Genomic DNA, 21,614 nt, shown 5'->3' with positions numbered 1-21,614 from the left:
TCCACTTACATAATAGAAATAGTTTAAATAATAATACCTTTCTTTCTCAATTGCTGCAATTATTTTCACACTCCACTCTCTCACATATTCAGATGAAAAATGGACTGACTTAAAGTTGTGATTACTCCCCATGCCAACAGAGTTGGAATAATGTCAGGTCTTTTATAGAAGCTTAAAGAAAAGGTGACATCAGAACAGATATGGCAGTTCATTTCACCATCTCTAATGCACTTAAGTGTTTATATTTTGTTTCTTCCATAGTATTTAGCTTCTTTATATTGTTTTGTTTTACAATACAAAGGACAGTTAAGCTGTGAGGGCACTGTCCCAAATATTTTATAATTGTATATTATCAGTTAACTCCACAATGATCATTCCACTTTCAATGACTTTGAATAATAGTTATACTGACCAGTATGGCTTTGAACTATATTAAGTGCAGCTCAGAACCAATAAAAAACAACACTAACCAAAATATTAATTGGACTATCTTAAGGATAAAGATATATCCAACTGCATTTAGCATTATGTTAGTGAAGCCAAACTCTGTTCTGCCATTTACACTAATTGAGAATGTGTAAATTCTTATGCATAGATATCCATCAACATAGAAACAGTAAGGCATATTTTCCAGGTAAATGTAGCTTTAATTTTCTTCCCTGTTTCTAATTTCTAGTTCGTAGAAATGTCACTCAGTGCAGCCTGAGGCACACTTCACAATTAATTAAACCTGTCAGCTTGAAAATAACTGTTCAGTGTTAGTTCATTAGAACTGAGAGTGGTGACCTTTTGAACAGAAATAATGGGCCTATAAACTAACAACACAGTTCCTACCATGAAGGGCTTGATCTTGTTCATAATATACAAAGTACATTCTGAAATCCTGTGCTTCTGAAGTTTATTAAACTGCTGTTTTAAGTTGGAAATATTATTTAAATTGTATAAATCTTACCTGAATTATCCTCCAGTGATTGTTTTTTTTTAAATAATCATCACAATCTTGGCATGCTATTCACATTTTCAGTTTGTGTAAATGCACATACTACGTACTAATGAGTCCCTGCTCACTGCCATGTGTAAAAGACCTGTGCTTCTGCTTCCAAGATTTAGATTTTTATTACATGTGAGTAGGTGTTATTTAATGTATGCTATTATTGGACTCAACTTTCACCAAGATAAAATTAGATAGTAGGTGGTGGGAGCCAACCAAGATGTAGCTTTGCTAATATATGAGCCTTCATCATTTTTATAGGTAACGTAGATTTCCTATGGGCCTGGTGTTGATAGCTGAAGTGTAATGCTGGCTCCAGGGATCAGTCTATTTGAAGTCTCCTTGGGCATCAGCACACAAACGGCAGCGATGCTGGCTCCAGGGATCAACCAAAGTGCAGCCTACCTAGCACCTCAGCATGGCAACCATTTGGAATGGGTAGGGTTGAGTGGGGCACTTCAGAAGGTTCATAAACAGCAATTCTGGTGTCCCAGTAACACTCCCCTCCATACCCCACCCAACCCAGCCTAGTTTACATTCCTTACCCATCCATTCCTTTTCATTGATGTTAACTTCCTCCATCGCTTACCTTAGCCATCCATTCCTTTTTAAGCAATAGAGCTATTCAATGCGGGCTCTACCATGTGGTAGATGACCTCGACTGGAGTTATGCATCCCAAGCCATAGACGAGGGCGCGAACTAAAGTCAAGGACATCTACCACACATTAGAGCCTGCATCGAGAGGGCTCTATCGCTATTAGAAAACAATTTATTTCTTTATTTTCTCTTAAAAAAATCTTTAAAACCTATATTTACCTTGAACTTATGATATTTCACCAGGTAACCTTCTGCTCAGGAAAATAGTCCCTAACATAATTAGAATAGAAAAATGACACATATTATTATTATTATTTATTATTATTATTATTATTATTATTATTACTATTATTATTATTACAATTATTATAATTTGGATAACATTTATTTAATGGGGTCTTACTTATTGTAATTTATCTGGACATGTACAATTGTTGAATAGTCTCGAAACTTCTTGTTGGAGGCGGGGCATCATTCAAGCTGGCAGGGAGTGGATTGGCTGGTGCGGAAATAACTGAAACAGGGTTGGCAGTTTGACTGGCTGGTTTTGAGTGAGGGTGTTGTTTGGATCCAGCTGATGACAGAATTGTGGACCAATTGTGTCTTTCCTGTTGATTTTCTCTCCAGTAGCTGGGAATTGAGCCTTCATTACGGTGCCCTGTCACAGACATATGATTTCGCTTGTCTCAAGACCAGCATCAGAAAGTATGTTTTATGTTATCAGATTAGATGTAGATTAGAATGTCTTTATGCGCGGATTGATTTAAAATTTAATTCACAGTTAAGTACTTCAACGTTGCAGCGGGCATCTATGCAAAATAATAGCCCGGTATATCTGGAAGCTGATTGGCTGTTCGCACTCAATTGTTTTCTAATCATTTATATTAACTTCCTCCATCACCTCTTTCAAAATCCTTAATTGGCCTCTTTCCTCCTCAACCACAGCCACCTGCTGCTCTCTGCCTCCTCAGATAGAGTCCACTGTATGCCCCAACTCCTGTCCACTGAATCCAGTATCTCTGAGAAGCCAGGTCATGGAGTGTGTGACAAATCCCTGACAACCCACATCTACTGGACAAACCCGGACTCTCCACCCCCGCTCTTCCACTGCAGCAAATAACTCAGCATACCAGAGTTTCTTCCTCTCATATGCCAATTCATGGAATTAGTCCAGGAAACTGCCTTGACTACCTCCTTCCTCCTGTTTTTGCACTTCAGTAACTACCAACTTCCTTCTTTCAGCTGGAATTGCTTTGTGTCTCTCAGGAGCTGAACTGAGACCAAGGCCTCCTCTTCCTTGTTGTACTTGCCCCATGATATCACTGATACGAAGCTGCCAACTTTCTCAGTTTGGTTTTAACATTATTTAGCATATGCGATTAAATTATATTATAACATTATATGAGACACCACGTTGTACCCCAGCCACTCTTGTTCATTTTACTTCATGAGAATATCCATGCTCAAAGTATTTCTTCTTATCATACCTGTGAAAGAAATTGCTGCTGCATGCAATTTTAAATGACATAAAAATTGCCTCTCAGGCAGTTGCAATATAAAAGGCATAGCACTGTAATTTATCAAATGTGAGTTATTAAAAGATAAGGTGTCAAGTAGGTTTATCAAAGTACTGCTTTCTTCATAAAGTACTTGAAGTTGTGAGTACTGGAATCACTTTTCTTAATTTTTGGTTTAATGTTTGGAGCCCTTTGTAGTAAAGCTGGGCACTGTCAGAGGTACTTGGATGGATGGCCACCAAAGAAAGGTTGATAACACAGGATTCTCAGTGACAATTTCAGTGTTAATTATTGGGCCTTTGTGACAAAGTGCCCGCCCCTGTGTATATTATCTGTTATGTTGCGTGTGGTTTGTTAAATGTTGGTGTGTAGTCACTGGTACACAGGATATAAACGGGTCTGTGTAACACGAGTGTTTAAAATGTATATTTGTATTTAGGCACGAGGATTGCACAGCACTTCACGTGCAAGTAAAAAGTAATAATATGTGAGCACGGGGAATTGCACTTTATTAATTCACGTGCAGTTGTACCGAGACTCCAATTGAATGATTGATTAGCAGTCGAGTCTTGGTACAGCTGCATAAAAACAGCATGTTCTTACCCACTGGTGGTTTGGTGTTCGGTGAGTGGTGAACGGGAGAGAGAGGGGGAGAAATTGTTTACAATTGCTATTGTGTGCTGGTGGGACCAGCACGATACTTGTGTGTTCAAAACTTACCGTGTTTGTCAGTGTGTCTGTCTGTGCACCGTTTTGTTTAGTACTAGTCCGTTTTTGTTTGTCTCTTTTATTTTGGCATAGAGTGCCATGTCCTGTTGTTTTCTGTTTGTTTAAACCTGTTTATTTTGCAATAAACCGGCGCAGGCAAGCTCCATCATCATTTCACATCATCTGTCTTTGTGTATTTCATTCCTTCCTGGTTCTGATGCCGCCCACTTCGACCTTCTCTGTGACAGCCTTCAAAGTGAAAATCTAAAGAAGTCAGTATCAAGTATGCCTCATGAAGGCATTAGCCAATACTAAAGCACATCTAAACCACGTAGAATCAATCATTATTTTAATATTGCAGAATATAACTGAAGTTTCATTTCTGCGAGCAATGTGTGGACAGGCACTATCCTGCTGCAGTGTGGTGACATCATGAGCATTGACAAAATTACTGCAACCATGGGCAGAAGCCAGGACTTCTTCAATTTCCTAGAAAGTATTTCTTAGCAGTTGGAGTTTCACAAATGCTTTCTCTGATCCCGGGCTGTGATTGTACTGAACATTTTTATAAAGTAGCTTTATTCCACCTCCCAACATTCCAGCTGTCTCTCTCCCATTGAAAGGTATAGTATTCAATCAAACATAAATCTTATAGTCAAAATGGTATTTTAAGACATGATTTCATTCAAATTATACTATTATATTTCTACACAATGTATTTAATTTCTCAGGAGTGATGGATAATGGATATTATGATATTAATGGAGAGAAAATGGATATATTCATGTAGTTAGTGTGTAAACAGTCAGTATACTATATACGTATTAGTTTTTTTAAAGCTGATTATTTGCGAGGTCCTTACCAGCTACTATCTAGGGATATGTAGAGAACCCATTGCTCAGAATTAAACTCAAAACCAAACAATTATGAAGGTTTTGATAGGGGCATCATTAATATTTTAAATACCCTTATTTATTTTACAACTATGTATTAATTTTCATTGCCATTGTTAAACCATCTCAATTGCTGTACATCATGAATATCAGACAATGGTAAAATGTGCAAAAAAGATCTAGCTTTACATTCATTGAACAAAAATGTTTGCTTTCCTCTCCCTGTAAGGAAGTTGTAGTCTACAAAGTACTGTACACACAACTTGTTTCAGAAAATATATCCATTCTGCCTTGTGACGCACTCTTTAAGATTGGCAAATGACAGATATGCAGAATTAACAAGAACCGCTGATCTCAACGGAACATGAGCATTACTAGCAACATTTTTTTTTTGTACGGTATGAGGTCTATAGAGATTATAGTAGTATGATCTTCTGCTTTATCTCTCTCTATCATATTGTGTGGTTGTGTTTTAACTACTAACTTCCTATTAAACAATTATTGAACAATGAAACAAATGATACAAAATAGAAGCAGCCGTCACTAGTGACTAGTGGGCAGATTTTTTCTTTGTCACTGTCAAGAAACATTCATAATTGTCAAGAGTGACGAGTGACAGCAAAAACACTGGCCACATTACAATATACAATTTATTTTTAATATAGCCCTTCATAAACGAAATAATCCACACAAAAGCAGGCACTGAGTCAGAGACGTCACATTTTTTTCCCCAAAGGCATGTTTAAAACTAAATTATATATATATATATATATTATATATATATATATATATATATATATATATATATATATATGCATTCTCGGTATAAACAAGATATATCATTAAAGGCCATAACATACAGCATTTTTATTTTTTATTTTTCATGACAAATACCATATGTCATAGCTTTTCATAACTTATCTCTAGGGCTTCATGTTTGGTGAATTCCTCATACTGTACAATGAAATTTTACAGTACTAGAAATGTACAGTGTATATAAAGAAAAACACAAAAGCTTTGGTTTTGTCATCTCAGGTTTGCAGTTAACGTTTCTCACGTGTATAATATTTTGGGATTAGAGGCAGCAAAATAAGCTATGGGAATTACACTGTCATTCAAGATTGTTTTTATAAAATCTATTTTGTCTGCTTGTTACTTTTTTTTTTGCAGCCAACAAATACCATTTAAATTACTTATTTCTGGCAGAAGTTTATTATTTTTTTAAAGATTGTTTCAATAGTAACTGGAGTTTCAATGTTACAATGACCACTTTAAAGAGTTTACTAAGTAGCTAAATGCTAAAGCTTTGGTTTTTGGATGATGTTCTTCATGAACTGTCAATGATAACACATTTTAGACAAATGTGTTTTCTGAGTTTTCTTATATTTTTATATTTTTTGAATAAAATGATGGTTTCGTTGGGTTTTTCTGATTATCATTCATGAATTTCTTCAAAAAATACTCCTACTTACCTCTGTCTGGAGAACACACTTACACAGGCACACCTTTTTTTAGCCCAGCACATCATTTACGCCAAGTCCTGAGTGATGCAAAGTTAAACATGTACAAGTAATGGGGCAATTAGCTGCTCACTTTAGTGCAAATCATTATGCACAGGTGCATCTGGTCTGCATGTGTAATCAGGAGCATCTCAGAGGTCAATGAGATGCTAATGACCTATCTGCATATTCCCTGGAGCATCGTGCAGCGGAGGTGTAATGCTGCGCTTATACATTTTTATTTTTCAAGATGCACTGGGCAGTTCCCTTTCATACATGTTACACTTTGCACATGCACAAAAAAATGTGCATAAATTATATTATTATTGTTTTAAATTCTCTTTTATTAATAACTTGAAATTGCCTAAATAAAACAAAACACTCACTGAGTAATGGTTATATCCTCCATCATTGTAAATAATATTGTTTAAAAATAAATCTGGTTATTGAAATTAAACAAAGCCACAAAGTTAGGGTCTGCAGTCGCTAGCTATTCAGCAGCACTGGTTATAGTATCATACTTAGCTTGATTCATGAGTTTGCAGTGATCCTACATTTCTAAAAGACTACTCTGTCGAAACTGATGTGCTTCATTTGTTATTGTATTGCTGTTGTATATAGCAGAAGAACGACTAGAAAGTGTGTTTTGAGAAGTGAAAGCATGTTAAGCATGCAGGTAGTACAGCAGACTAGAAAAACTTCCGTAATACATTTTGAGTTCTTCAGTTTGAGTGCCTTGCTACATTATGTGACAAAATTCCTGTGACAAAATTTAAATTCAAACGATGATTACACTCATTCAATCCTGGCATGCACTTGAGTGTTTTAAAATGGTGCCGCAGGGAATGAATTACGCTATGCTAAGAGGAACAAGACAGGAGTGCGATTAACGTGCGTTAAAAAAAAATTAATCTCCCAAAAAATGAATGCATGCATTCCAAAAGTTATGTAAAATATAAACCATGATGGGCCGTGTGGTTCCCATGATATATACCACGCCTGGGGTGGTGATAATAATATATATCATCGGAACCACATGGCCCGAAGTGGTTTATACCACTTATAACATGGCTACCTGTCATGGGAAGAAAAATAAATAAAACACATTTAAATTAAGACAAAACCAGAAACTTTTATTGTGTATACCTCCACAGTGTAATATAGTCCCACATTTTATTTAATTGAATTCATTGTTTGCTTATTAAAAATACAACGCACACATTAGTTTATTGGGAATTTCTGCATCGAAATTGCCATCTCACTAGAAACTGGAGGACTGAGTACAACAAGCTGCGATGATGGGCGGAGTCTCAAATGACAGTAAGGAAGTAAGGAGAGCAGCTGCGATGGAGACTGAAGCCGGATTTTGAAGTGAGCTTGTGAACTCGTTATATGCGAGGCACACATATTATAGTACGTTTTCATCCTTTTGGATCTCAAAATATGCTTTTGTTAGTTGTCGGACACCCTCGCATCCAGGTCGTGCTTATGTTGTTGAGATTTTTTGGATTTAATTCCATAAAATGAATGTCCATATTTTTTTCTTTAAGTCCATTAACCAGCCCATGCTGTAGTTTTTTTTCTTGTGTGTGTTTTTTTCAATCTTTGTTTTCTTCTATTTCATTCAGCTGTTCCTCATCTACTGTTATGAGTCTACTCTTGCTGGTGCACTTATCTATTTTATTTTTTTCAGGTGGATTGCTTTGTTCACACGTAAAGTTGGTGTTGTACCAGTTATGTGGAGTTTCAAACCCAAATATATTAAAGGAATAGGTGAAATGCCACTCATTTTTGGCAGTGGTTTTGTAACTAATAACAAATAAAATGGCAGTTTGTCATGGAATTCTGAATGTAGTGGTATATAGTGATTTATTTAAATAATAATATTTTGCCTATGTGTGTGTTGTTTTTCTATTCTCATTATGTCATGGACTATTTTCCTCAGCGGAATGTTACCTGGAGAAATATCCAAATTTCAAGATAAATATAGATTTTAAAGTTTTTTAAAGAGAAAATAAATAAAGAAATCATTTTCGAGATGTGTCATTTACCACAAGATAGAGCCCGCATCGATGGGCTTTATTGCCGATATTATATATATATATATATATATATATATATATATATATATATATATATATATATATATATATAGTACCAGTCAAAAGTGTGAGTACACTTGCTGGAAACTATTTTTTTTTCATAATTGACCATGTTTTACGTCATAAATGTTTCTGTAAATACTTGAAAATGAAAACACATGTTACAATATGCAAAACAAAACATAAGGAGTATCAAAGCAATGAAAAAGAAAATTAAAAATTGTCTCTAAATCTTGGATTCCTCAAAATAGCCACACTTTGCCTTAATAAAGCCTCACAAACACGAGGCATTCGGTTAACAAGTTTCAGCAGGAAATCACCCGACATGTCTTCCCAGCTCTTCTGCAGCAATTCCTAGAGATCTAGGGCACTTGTGGGTAGCTTTGCTTTGACTCTTCTGTCCAGTTCATCCCATACAAGTTCTATGGGATTGAGGTTGGGAGACTGGGCAGGCCAGGTCATTAGAATGAAGGACTGCCCAACTAGCTAATCCTAATGGAATGGCATGGCTCTGAAGTATGCTATGATAGCCATGCTGGTTGAGCTTGCCATGGACTTGGTAAAGATCACCAACTCTGTCACCAGCAAAGCAACCCCAGACCATGACATTGCCTCCTCCATGCTTGACAGTGGGAACTCATGCGCTCACCCTATCTTACAAATACTCGGCGGTTGGACTCACATATTTCAAATTTTGACTCATCGGTCCATAAGACCGACTTCCACTCCTCAAACGTCCAGTTTCTGTGTTTTTTAGCCCAGGCAAGTCTCTTCCTCTTATTTTGCACTCTTAACAATGGTTTCTTTGCAGCAATTCTTCTAGTTAGGAATTCCTCTGAATAGTTGATGTTGAAACATCTGTACTTCTAGTAGCATTTAGCTGAGCTTGTATTTCAGGGGCAGTTAATCGCCAGTTTCGCAGACTTGTGACTCAAATGAACTTGTTCTCTGATTCTGAGGTCACCCTTGGCCTGCCTGACCTTGTTTGGTCCTCATGAGTGCCAGTTTCTTCAAATCGTTTGATGGTCTTGGCCATAGCAGTTACAGACACTTGCAAAGTTCTTAAGATTTGTCTTAAAGACTGACCTTCATTTCTTAAAGTAATTACAGACTAATTACAGTCTTTTATCTTTGCTTAACTGAGCGTATTTTGTCATTTTCTGCTCCCTTACATTCAGGAATGACAAACTTGTGCCTGTGCTACCTATATTTATAGTAATCATGGACCCTCACCTGTTAACAATAATTGGTGACAAAAGGTTAATTAGGTAACATGCTAGTTAACTCAGAGAACATCAAACAAAGACACTTTTATACTTAGGCCAGTGTTCTAACATCGTGTTATACACATTCAGACTTTTAACTGACTTGGGCTTCAAACTGAAATCCCCTTGCTTTGGGTGACCATTTAATTGAAATTGACAAGATTTACATTTTCATTTAAAAATGTAATTTTTGAATGTAATTCACTTATGTCTATCAGCTTATATAAGTACACGTATCATATAATGAAATATTAAGTGTTTATAGACAGGTTTATACAGTTAAAAGCATAGCTAATCATGAAAGACCTGGTTTCAAACAGGTGTACTCAAACTTTTGACTGGTACTGTATATATATATATATATATATATATAGTTAAGGTTGATACGATGGAAATACGATGTCAGGGTTCGTTAACCCTAACCTTGCTAAGCAAATGACTCATTGGCTCAAATTACGTGTATTATGTAGTGCACAACTTTTATTTGTCAGTTGCAATGTCTTTGCACACAAGTCATTTTCTTTATGTAGAAAGACAGTAATGAATGATTTACATTATTTAAAACACATTGGCAAAGCCCATGTTTAGCGGTTTAAAAAAAAAAAAAAAAAATCTTCTAATGAGGTGTTTTTTTTCGGTTATTATCCGTTTAAACCACCTGTGTGGTGTGATGTCACAGACCCGTAAGATACTCATTGACACACTTTCAGGGTTGAAAGCACTGGTGCGTGCGTATTTATTCAAACATCAAAAATAAATCAACAAAACCACTGCACACAGAGCAAAAATAAAAGATTTAACAAAACAAACCTCACACACTAAATAATACCTCCACCCAACAAGCACCGTGTTTCCCGCATGTGTAGCAATTGTTTTATGTAACAACAAACGCTGCAGGTTTTAATCCTTGTGACCATCTCTTCGAATTAACACTAAATTGTTCAATTCGGAGATAGTCACATTCTACACGAGTTTACACAACAACCTTATAAATCATAATAATTCATTATTTACAGATATATATATATATATATATACATCGTTAGCGCCAAATTTCGTCCGTCCACGTAGCAGGGTCTAGTGAACCCGTCCTCACTGGGCCCTGGAGAGCGTGATTGGGTATCGTGAGGACCCAGCGCAAACTGGGTTGCTAATATATATATATATATATATATATATATATATATATATATATATATATATATATATATACACACTGAATGTACAAAACATTAGGAACACCTTTCTAATATTGAGTTGCACTCCCTTTTGTCCTCAGAACAGCCTCAGTTCATTGGGGCATGGACTCTACAAGGTGTCGAAAGCATTCCACAGGGATGCTGGCCCATGTTGACTCCAATGCTTCCCACAGTTGTGTCAAGTTGGCTGGTAGTGGATCTCTATTCCGAATAGCTCGTTCCATCTCATCCCACAGATGCTGTTGACTGGGCAGGCCACTGCAGTAAGCTGAATTCACTGCCATGTTCGTGGAACCATTCCTGGACAATCCTAGCCTTGTGGCATGAGACATTATCCTGCTGAATAAAATCCATTAGCAGATAGATACATTGCTGCCATGAAGGGATGCACCTGATTGGCAATGATGTTCAAATATCCTGTGGCATTCAAACGTTGCTTCACTTTTATCAAGGGGCCCAATGTGTGCCATGAAAACACACCCCACACCATCACACCACCACCACCAGCCTGCAATGCATGTACTCATGTGGTTTTTTCCATACCCTAGTCCTCCCATCAGAGTGAAACAGCAGGAACCGGGATTCATCAGACAAGACAATGTTTTTCCAATTCTCCAGTGTCCAGTGTTTTCGTTCCTTAGCCCACTGCAACTGCACTTTCTTATATTTTGCTGAAAGAAGTGGAACTCTGTTAGGTCATCGGCTGCCATATCCCATTTGTGTCAAGGTATGACGAGTTGTGCATTCTTTTATGGGTCTTTCAGTACCAATGCTGTACTGGACTGTCAGTTGACTAACTGTAGCCCGTCTGTTGCTCTGCACAATTCATGTCAGCCTCCTTTGGCCTCTTCCATCAATGAGCCATTTTTGACCACTGGCCTGCCATTGGCTGGAAGTCCTTTGGGTGGTGGAACATTCTTGATACACATGGGAAACTGTTGAGCGTGAAAAGCCCAGCAGCATTGCAGTTCTTGACACACTCAAACCAGTTTGTCTGGTACCTACTACCATACCCCATTCAAAGGCACTTAAATCTTTTGTCTTGCCCAATTACCCTCTGAATGGCACACATACACAATCCATGTCTCAATTATGTTAAGGTTTAAAAATCAGTCTTTAACCTGTCTCCCCTTCATCTACACTGATTGAAGTGGATTTAACAGGTTACATCAATAAGGGATCATAGCTTTCACCTGGATTTTCCTTGTCAGTCCATTTCATGGAAAGAGCAGGTGTTCCTAATATTTTGTACACTCGGTGTGTGTGTGTATATATATATATATATATATATATATATATATATATATATATATATATATATACACACACACACAGCTCTGGAAAAAATTAAGAGACCACTGAAAAATGATCAGTTTCTCTGGTTTTACTATTTATAGGTATGTGTTTGGGTAAAATGAACATTTTTGTTTTATTCTATAAACTACTGACAACATTTCTCCCAAATTCCAAATAAAAATATTGTCATTTAGAGCATTTATTTGCGGAAAATGACAACTGGTCAAAATAACAAAAAAGATGCAGTGTTGTCAGACCTCAAATAATGCAAAGAAAATAAGTTCAGATTCATTGTTAAACAACACAATACTAATGTTTTAACTTAGGAAGAGTTCAGAAATCAATATTTAGTGGAATAACCCTGATTTTCAAGCACAGCTTTCATGCGTCTTGGCATGCTCTCCACCAGTCTTTCACATTGATGTTGGGTGACTTTATGCCACTCCTGGCGCAAAAATTCAAGCAACTCGGCTTTGTTTGATGGCTTGTGACCATCCATCTTCCTCTTGATCACATTCCAGAGGTTTTCAATGGGGTTCAGGTCTGAAGATTGGGCTAGCTGTTGAGCCCTGATCTCAACATCTCAACATCATCGAGTGTCTGGCATTACATGAAGACAGAGAAGCAACTGAGGCTGCCTAAATCCACAGAAGAACTGTGGTTAGTTCTCCAAGATGTTTGGGCCAACCTACCTGCTGAGTTCCTTCAAAAACTGTGTGCAAGTGTACCTAGAAGAATTGATGCTGTTTTGAAGGCAAAGGCTGGTCACACCAAATATTGATTTGATGTAGATTTTTCTTCTGTTCACTCACTTTGCATTTTGTTAATTGATAAATATAATCTATTAACATGTCTATTTTTGAAAGCATTCTTACTTTACAGCATTTTTTCACACCTGCCTAAAACTTTTGCACAGTACTGTATATATATATATATATATATATATATATATATATATATATATATATATATATATATATATAGGTATATATATATTACTGAACTTGAAATAAGAGAATAGTATTATATTCACCAACAATTAAATATAACTTTCCTTCAATAAAACTTTTAAAGTTTTAAGACAATTATTTAACTTCAAGACAAGAATGCACTGTCATACATTTAGTACATTTCTTCAGCAAAACGTAAGCAACATTCTCAATAAATAATAAAATATTTGTCAAGAGTTATGCTTTTTGAAAGCTAGTATTTTTAATTTAGAAAGGTAATTTTATCTTTGAAAGACTCGGCATGCCTAAAAGACAACTGAATTGCCAGGCCTGTCTTTGTTTACGGTTAACCAATTATTTGAGTATATGGTAATAAGAAGCCATTAAGATGTAGGAGAGCATGTCCCGTAATACAATGGACATATCATGTGACATTTATACAAACCTGTGGTTATTCATTGGATGTTAATGATTAATGGTGTGATTTGCTCTATTGAATTACCTTTCAATTTCCTCCTCAAGATTTAAACCTCTGACTCTATGCTATATGTTCTGTTCTAAAACAAATTGCTCTAGAAACTGCTGTTCATGCTCTGTCTTGAAAAACTCTCCTGAAAAATCCATCAAGTAAGTTCTTTTTGTATTATCAAGCAAGAAGACACTGTGATCTATGAAACTGTGAATATCCAATTAAAAAGAAAAAAGAAACTTTTCTACAACTAAACAAAGGACTTGTTTTATTAAAACTTGAGTTATCAACTGTGTATAATACCAAGTCTAAGATCATTGTTTTTGGTCATTGTTTTGGTCAAAGACTTTGCTGTAAATATTTGTAAAAACTGCAACTTAAAAATATAACTAGACTAGTAATCGCTGGAAAAAGAATTGTGTATCTGCTTAAAGACAACAAAAAGATTGATGATTTCCATTACATGAGAGTAGATATTAAAGCTTCATGCTGATTTGATCTTGACTCTCACCAAGATAAGCACCAACTAAGAAGTAGCTGTACAGTAAACTAATGTGATCCATCTGCATGTCCATCCATTTGTGTTTCCTTCCATCTGATGATGTAGATATCCTTCTGCTTGAATTGTATTTTACTGAATGTTTTGAGGTACCACAGACTATTACAATTGCATATTATATGAAATAGGACTTAGGCTAAATTAATCATTGTGATAGAGGTGTGGGTTATCCACCCAGGGTTGGCAGCTGGACCCTGTACACCACTTCTGAGCCACTCCAGGACCCCCTGACGGGCATTGCACATGCAAGTCTCCAGGTTGGCTGCAGTTCCTGACAATGCAGGGTAAGGGGCTGGCTTGCTGGGTTCTGCTCATTGCCATTACTTAGCAGAAGTTGCCTGGGATGCTGCTCTCCAGTTCCCCATCGTGCATTGAGCCTGATTGACTGCCACTTGGTCCTGCAGTAGTGTTTCTTTGCTGGTCACCTCGCAGTCCTGAGCCAACCACAAAGCAGCCTGCAGGGTCTGGGGTCGCTGTAGTGCAGGCATTTCCTCAGCTCCCCGGCTCCCAGCGCCTCAATATACTGCATCCACGCCTGCTCTTCTTGTTTCTGGGTGGAGGATCCTATGTAAGCCCTGCGGGGCTCCTGTTCGATTTCTGAGCCAATGCTTGCTAGATTCACTGCAGCTTCAGTCCCTCTTGGTCATCCATTCTACAGAAACCGTGTGCAAATGCTTCAGTTAGTGTAACTCTTCAGGCTTCAGGGTGGCAGAGTCAACAGCACCAGCTAAGTGTCTCACCGGAGTGCCGATGTCAGGTGGTCTGCTTTGTCGGTGGTGCCCCAGCTGTTCAGCTTCCTGATTGTTTCTAGCTGCACCTGGAAAGCTTCCCAGCAGCTTCCACTCTCCCCCTTCACAAGTTGTTTCCGCAGCCACCTAAATTGGGCTCCCACAGAGCAACCAGACATAAAAAAATAAACAAAGCAATTAATTTATGAAAATTAGCACAGAAAATACAATAAACAGATACAGATAGAACACAACCAATGAGAACTAACACACTTAGTACACCGTTCAGGGGCCACTTCCCCCTGTTCCTGCTGCAGCTGCTGGCTCTGACTGCCCTGTACTAAATGGTGCTGCCATCACTCTTGCAATATTTATTTAAAACAGGTTTTAGCTTAAAGCATAACCCTTAATTATGTAATATCTAATATGCATCTTGTTAGAGCCAAAAATACACTGTACTTTTACTATACAAGGCACAACTGACTTCACTTTTCAAGAGAACTTTTAATTTAGGATTTTTGTTTTAACACAGGACCCAATATTGGCAACGTGGGTGAACCAAATGAACAACACATATGGATACAATGCTTCCTAAACTCTGGATACCTTGATTGAGCCCCCATACCACTGTAATTTAGAAAAGCAAACTATGAAGGTATGAAACAAAGACTAACAGAAGTAGATTGGAGTAAAATAGAGAAAACATTCACAGAAAAATATGGCTGTTCTTTAGAAATCTAGTATTAGAGTCACAAAACAATTACAACACTAAAGTAGACAAATCTAAATGTAAAACTACATTGCCAAAATGGTTTAATAGATCACTGAAAAAAATCAGTGAAAAAGGACACTTTACAAAGCGTTTAAAGGGACCAAAAACAAAGTACACAGAAAGAGTACACATTACTGCAAACGCAAGTCAAAAAGGAAGTTAGAAAGGCCAAGAGAGAAATAGAAATGAACATTGCTAAAGGGGCTAAAACCAATTCCAGTTGGTCTGGAACCAACTCCAGAGTAATGTTGTTGAAGCTGACACCCTAACTGATCCACATGTGTATCGTATACCTATGGACTGTACTTTATGTTTTGTTTCACGTCCATCACCGCTGGTATATCAGGAAATGGTTACCCACTGTTTCTCTAAAAAATAACTCAGTTTGAATAATACATCATCCTAGAATGAAGTGATAAGGTTGCTAAACCCACTGGGATCAGGATGATAAACAAATCACAGCTGTTTAGCTCCATGAGAGTTTTATCTCTTTATGTGACAGTTCCTGGGAATATGTAAATTGTACATCTGTCCTAGGTTTTGTTAAAAAAATGTAATGTATGCTTATGCCCCAAACATAGGTTTATTTAAAATCACTGTCAAAAGTGGTAGTCAGGTTCGTGGTTCAAAGATGCACCTCAAGCCAAATTTAGTAATAATAGGAAATACAGTATGTTGTGTATTCCACAAGAAGAATAGTTAGCCCAAGAGATCCCTGTGGCAAAGTGCCCCGCCCCTGTGTGTATTTTGTGTTGTATGTTGTGTGTTAATGTTGGTGTATAGTCATTGGTACATTGGATATAAACAGGTCTGTGTAACACAAGTGTTTAAAATGTTTATTTATACTTAGGCAAGAGGATTGCACAGCACTTCATGTGCAAGTAAAATGTAATTGCACTTTATTAATTCACATGCGGTTGTACCGCAACTCCAATTGAATGATTGATTAGCAATCGAGTCTTGGTACAGCTGCATAAAAGCAGCATGTTTTCACTCACTCTGGGTTGTGTGTTCGGTGAGTGGAGAACGGGTGTGGAGAGGAGAAAATAATAACGTAAAGTAAATCACAAATTCAGTTCACCGTGTTCGTCTGTGTAGTTCGTTTTTGTTTGTCTCTTTGTTTTGGCTGCCAGTGCAGTGTCCTGTTTTTTGTACTGTTTTATTTTATAATAATAAACTGCGCAGCAGCTCATCCATTTATCATTTCATCTCGCAGTACTGTATGTTTCTTCTGGTCCACTACGGCCGTCTTTGTCATATCCCTCACTGGTATTATGGTGGCTTCACTATTTCAGATATATAAACTTTATGAAGATCAGTATATTTTTTCCAGCAACAAAGACAGCTTGGAATGTGACAGCCTGTTCTGTTGAGGTATATTTTATGTTTATTTGTTGTGTATGTTAAAACCAACCCAATCCCTCTGTTTATCTTTTGTTGATCATGTCTGGGAAAAAATATATATTATGAGTCAGGAAGAATACAAACAGTGAAAAACTTCTGTGGCAGTAAGCATGGAATAAAACATCAGACGACTATCATGAAAAATGGTATTGTGCAGAAGATTAAGTGCCCCACTTCTGCAAAGCAGTCTTTATTCAGCATGAGAAGTTTAATTAAAATAAATTGTAAGTACAAAACAGCACTATTTGGTGAATAAATTATCGAATTTACTACTTTTTAGGTTGTTGACATAAAAATATGTTTTAAATTTTTGTGTGGTTTATAAACTGTACAGATTTTTGGCCAGAACATTGATAAAACATTGAAACAATACCTTAAATTGTAATACATGTCAGACCCTTACCACATGAAATTAATAAAAGAGAAAGTTGGCATTTAAATCCAACAGTGCTGGCATATAAAATATTGCTTCAACCTGACTGTGCCTTTAGCAAAGAATGTATAGCAAAGCAAGAGCATTAAACATAGCGTCTGTCATAGAATCTGGCCTCTATCAGAATTCTCTAACTTGTATGATTATTTATTTGCATCTAAATCAGTTGTCTCATACATTACTTATTCATGGAAACACACTTGTCAATAACAAATGTGTTTTTGTTCATCATAATGAACCTATCGAAAAACCAGATGGCTCTTCAAGGAGGCAAAAGAAATGTTTTGCCTTAAAAGAATCATTAAAAAAGAAAATTAACATGTTGTTTTGTTTTTTTTTTTTTTTAAAGTACTCAGGGATTGTTTTTAGAAAAACGTATGATTAGTTGAGATCTATAATTTTTATTTCCCCCCCACCCCCACCCCCCCATAGCTAGCAGCAATAATAACTACTCTGAGAGAGCCATTATGTTGGCAAAATAGATAGAGAAAACAACTTCAGGCAAGTCATATGAAACAAGGAACTCAATAAACGTATTTTATTTAAAAAAAAAGTGGGGAATCATGATTTCCATTACATGAGAGTAGGTGTTAAAACTTCATGCTGATATTGGACTCATTTTGCCTCCCTGGCCCATCAGCATACACAATGGCTGCAATGCTGGCTCCAGGGATCAACCACAGTACAGCCTCCCTAGCACATCAGCATGACAACCGTCTGGACTGAGCTGAGTAGAGCACTTCTCTGGGGTCTTCAAGTGGGCACCTTCCATCCTTGGTGTTTTGTCGACACCTTAAGAGGGCTTGACAGTGATTCTGGCATTCCAGCATCACCCCCCTTCGTCCCCCACTCAGCTAAGCACAGCTTACTTGCCTTCCTTTACATTGATGTTACTATCTTTCTACTGTGCTTGAGGTCCCCAACCAGAATCTTTTCATCTCAACCAGAGCTAGCTACTGATCCTCTCTGCTACTTCAGATAAGTTCTTCGCTATGCATCGCACCTCTTGGCCTCTGAATCCGATGTCTCTGAGAAACCGGGTTGTGGAGTGTGCCACAAATCCTGGACAACCCACCTCCACTGGGTAAACCTGGACTCTCCATCCTCGCTGTTCTGCTTCAGCAGCTAGTTGAGCATACTGAAGTTTCTTCCTTTCATACAATTCATCCACAGCATCCTCCCATGCCACTGTTAACTCAACCGGGTGAACAAGCAATGCTGATCCAGACCTGTTGGTCATGCTGTGCTTGTCTTCCAATGCTAAGGCTAAACATCACAGCACCTGGTCATGGCGCCAAGTAAAGCGTCCTTGGCTAAGACCCATCTTACATTCTGTCAAAATGTGTCTTAACGTAGCTAGCGATGAACACAAAGGACACCGCGGATCCTCTCCTACCCATAGATTAAGGTTCTGTGGTGATGGGAGAACATCATATGTTGTCCTGATGCTGATCCTGCTCTGTTCCATTATCCTTAGATCTCACCAGCTGACCTTGCGTTGTTCCACAGTCTCCAATCTCATCCATTCTCCCTGCTTGGCCTGGGAAACTGCCTTTACGCACCTCATCCTCTCCTGCTTTTGCACCTTGTTGACAACCAGTTTCCTCTGTTGAGCTGGGGATGCTTTGCGCCATGTAGGAGGAGCTGAACTGAGACCAAGGCCTCCTCTTCCATGCTATACTTGCCCCAAGATATCACTGATACGAAGGGCAGCATTTGGATCTTCCACAGCTTCCTTTGCCACCAACTTTCTTCCAGTTTTCAACACAGGTGCTGCCACCCTAACACATTCGCCGTGTGACTCTACCAATGTCACTTCCAATTGAACTTTGGCACACTTAAAACCCTGGTTAGAGCTGAGACTGGCAGCTGCAGTATCCCTTTACCATACAGTCCCACTTTGCCAAGGCAACTCCTAACCTTCTCCTGACGTATGAACTGATTAACACTTCCAGCTTCTGTACTGTTGTCAAGGAAACCTCATACACAGTGACTGGCCACAGAAGTCTTAACAGTCTGCTGTCTATGCTCTTCAACCCTTGCACTGCTTGTTGTCTCACTTCTCCCACACAAACTTTGTCCTTTAGATCCCCATCATACCAGCTCCCAAAACTTTTCACAGGCTTCTCAGACACTGTTGGTATTGCCTCACCATTAATGTAGAACCTCTTATCCACTACTTTACCTTTAATTATACAGATGCTCCTTGACTTAGTGGGCTTGAATTGCATTTGTGCCCATTCAATGTTATTGATTAATTTGTCATGTCATCCATGTATGCTCTAATTGGTGGCAGTCACATTCCAGAAGCCAAGTGTTCTCCTCCCACTAGTCTGCCCCCCCCCCCCCCCCCCCAAAGGTTGGGCCCTTGCACCCCCTTTGATGCTGGCCCTGACTTTACAAGTGGTCTCTAACTTAACCAGGACAGCTACACAGTTTACCTGTACTAAGCACAGTTCACAAAACATGTTTAATCCCACCTTACTTACACACCACACCACACCACACCACACCCTTGAAAACATTTATTAAGTCTATCAAACAAAACAAAAAATGGTTTTGGACGGGATATTTCAAAGCGTGTTTTTATTTATAATTCATAACAGAGACACGAACCAATAGAATTCAACCCAGTTCTCTCATTATCATTTCTTTACTCACTTACAAACCACAATGGAAAATGAGTCGCAGGCCATCCTTACTGACTGACATATGCCTTGAGCAAAAATGACAGTAATTCACATCCCCAGTAGGTGAGCACTGTAATATAAAATAAACCATGTGTTGTGATATGAATTGCAAACAAAAGTGACTTCCAATAACAAATATTAGAAGACCACACTGTTCAAATACATAACTCACACGTAGGTCCCCACAGGATAGTCAAGGTAACCAGACGTTACAGTTAAACAGGTATTGGATAACTAGGATTATTAGACCTTTACAAATCAGACTAAATAATTGCAAAGTTTTTCAAAAAGCTGCCTTATTGACAGCCTGTCAGATCAGCTTTTGGTTTCTGCTGAAGTAAAAAGGTAATGATTCAAATGGGCAAATATGTCCCAGCAGAAGAAATGCTACAGAATGCAATAGAAACACTGGTGCACTGTAATGCATAATCTATCCCAATATCATCAGGCTACTGAGAATTATGGCTGCACTGCCGGTATGAACTGCTATGGCAGAGAGACCCTACAAATAGCATTGCATGTGCAGAGGTGGTTTTAACCCACTTCTCTTGTCTTATCATTCCATCACTTATTTAATACCCAATGGGAAGATTAGGAAGACGAAAACGTGGAACAACTGTTTGGTCAGAGGAGACAGACCAACCTTTAGAATGCGCCATGTAGGAGGCGCTGAACTGAGACCAAGCCAGTAAGAAGACCTTAACACCGGGTTACAGGTGTGCACCCTCTAGACACATTCGCCGTGTGACTCGTAACCATGTCACCTCCAATTGAACTTTGGCCATACTTAAAGGTGTTTAGAGCTGAGACTGTCAGCTGCAGTATCCGCTTTCCTACATCCACTTTGCACAAGGGGACTCCTAACCTTAGAAGACGACACATGAACTGATTACCTTCCAGCTTCTGTACGTGAAACCGTGTCTAAAATAAACCTCATATGGAAGTATGTCAGGTGCTGCTACTTGACTAACTTGTGAGGTTTTCACTTTGGAATGGGGCACTACCGGGGCTGCTGGAATGTCAGACGACGTCTACGAAGTGGGAACGTGACAACAACAAGTGAAGTAGGGTGTTGAAACGGAAAGCTAGGGGGGAGATCGGTCGAGGGTTTGGAAAATGGCCCGAGAGTCTGTACAACCAAGGCACGAGTGTAATGACATCGGGGGAGAATAGTGCGGAAATGAAATGAAGATCTTCCCGAGAACTGAAACCGAACTGAACGTAACCCGGTGAAGTTAGAATAACTCCCACACACCACAGTAGGTCCTCAGAGAGTACCCCGTCAGTGTAGTTCACAGAGGTGCACAAACTGTTGGTAATAGCCTCACTCATTAATAGTAGAAACCTCTTATCCCTATTGGGGGGAAACTACGACCTTTATTATATGGCACCAGAGAGGGATCTCCTTGATCGATATGGGCACGGGACAGGAGGCGGGTCAAAGGCATGGTGTGCCAGGGAGGTGGAATGGGGTAGTGTGGGGGGGTATGTGGTATGTCAGAACTTGTGTAAAGAGTGCGAATAGAGGGTTCTAATTGGTG

Source organism: Polyodon spathula, chromosome 1 (genome assembly GCF_017654505.1).
Source record: "Polyodon spathula isolate WHYD16114869_AA chromosome 1, ASM1765450v1, whole genome shotgun sequence".
Taxonomy (NCBI): Eukaryota; Metazoa; Chordata; class Actinopteri; order Acipenseriformes; family Polyodontidae; genus Polyodon; species Polyodon spathula.
The sequence above is the reverse complement of the archived record's forward strand: the minus strand, read 5'-3'. Positions refer to the sequence as shown.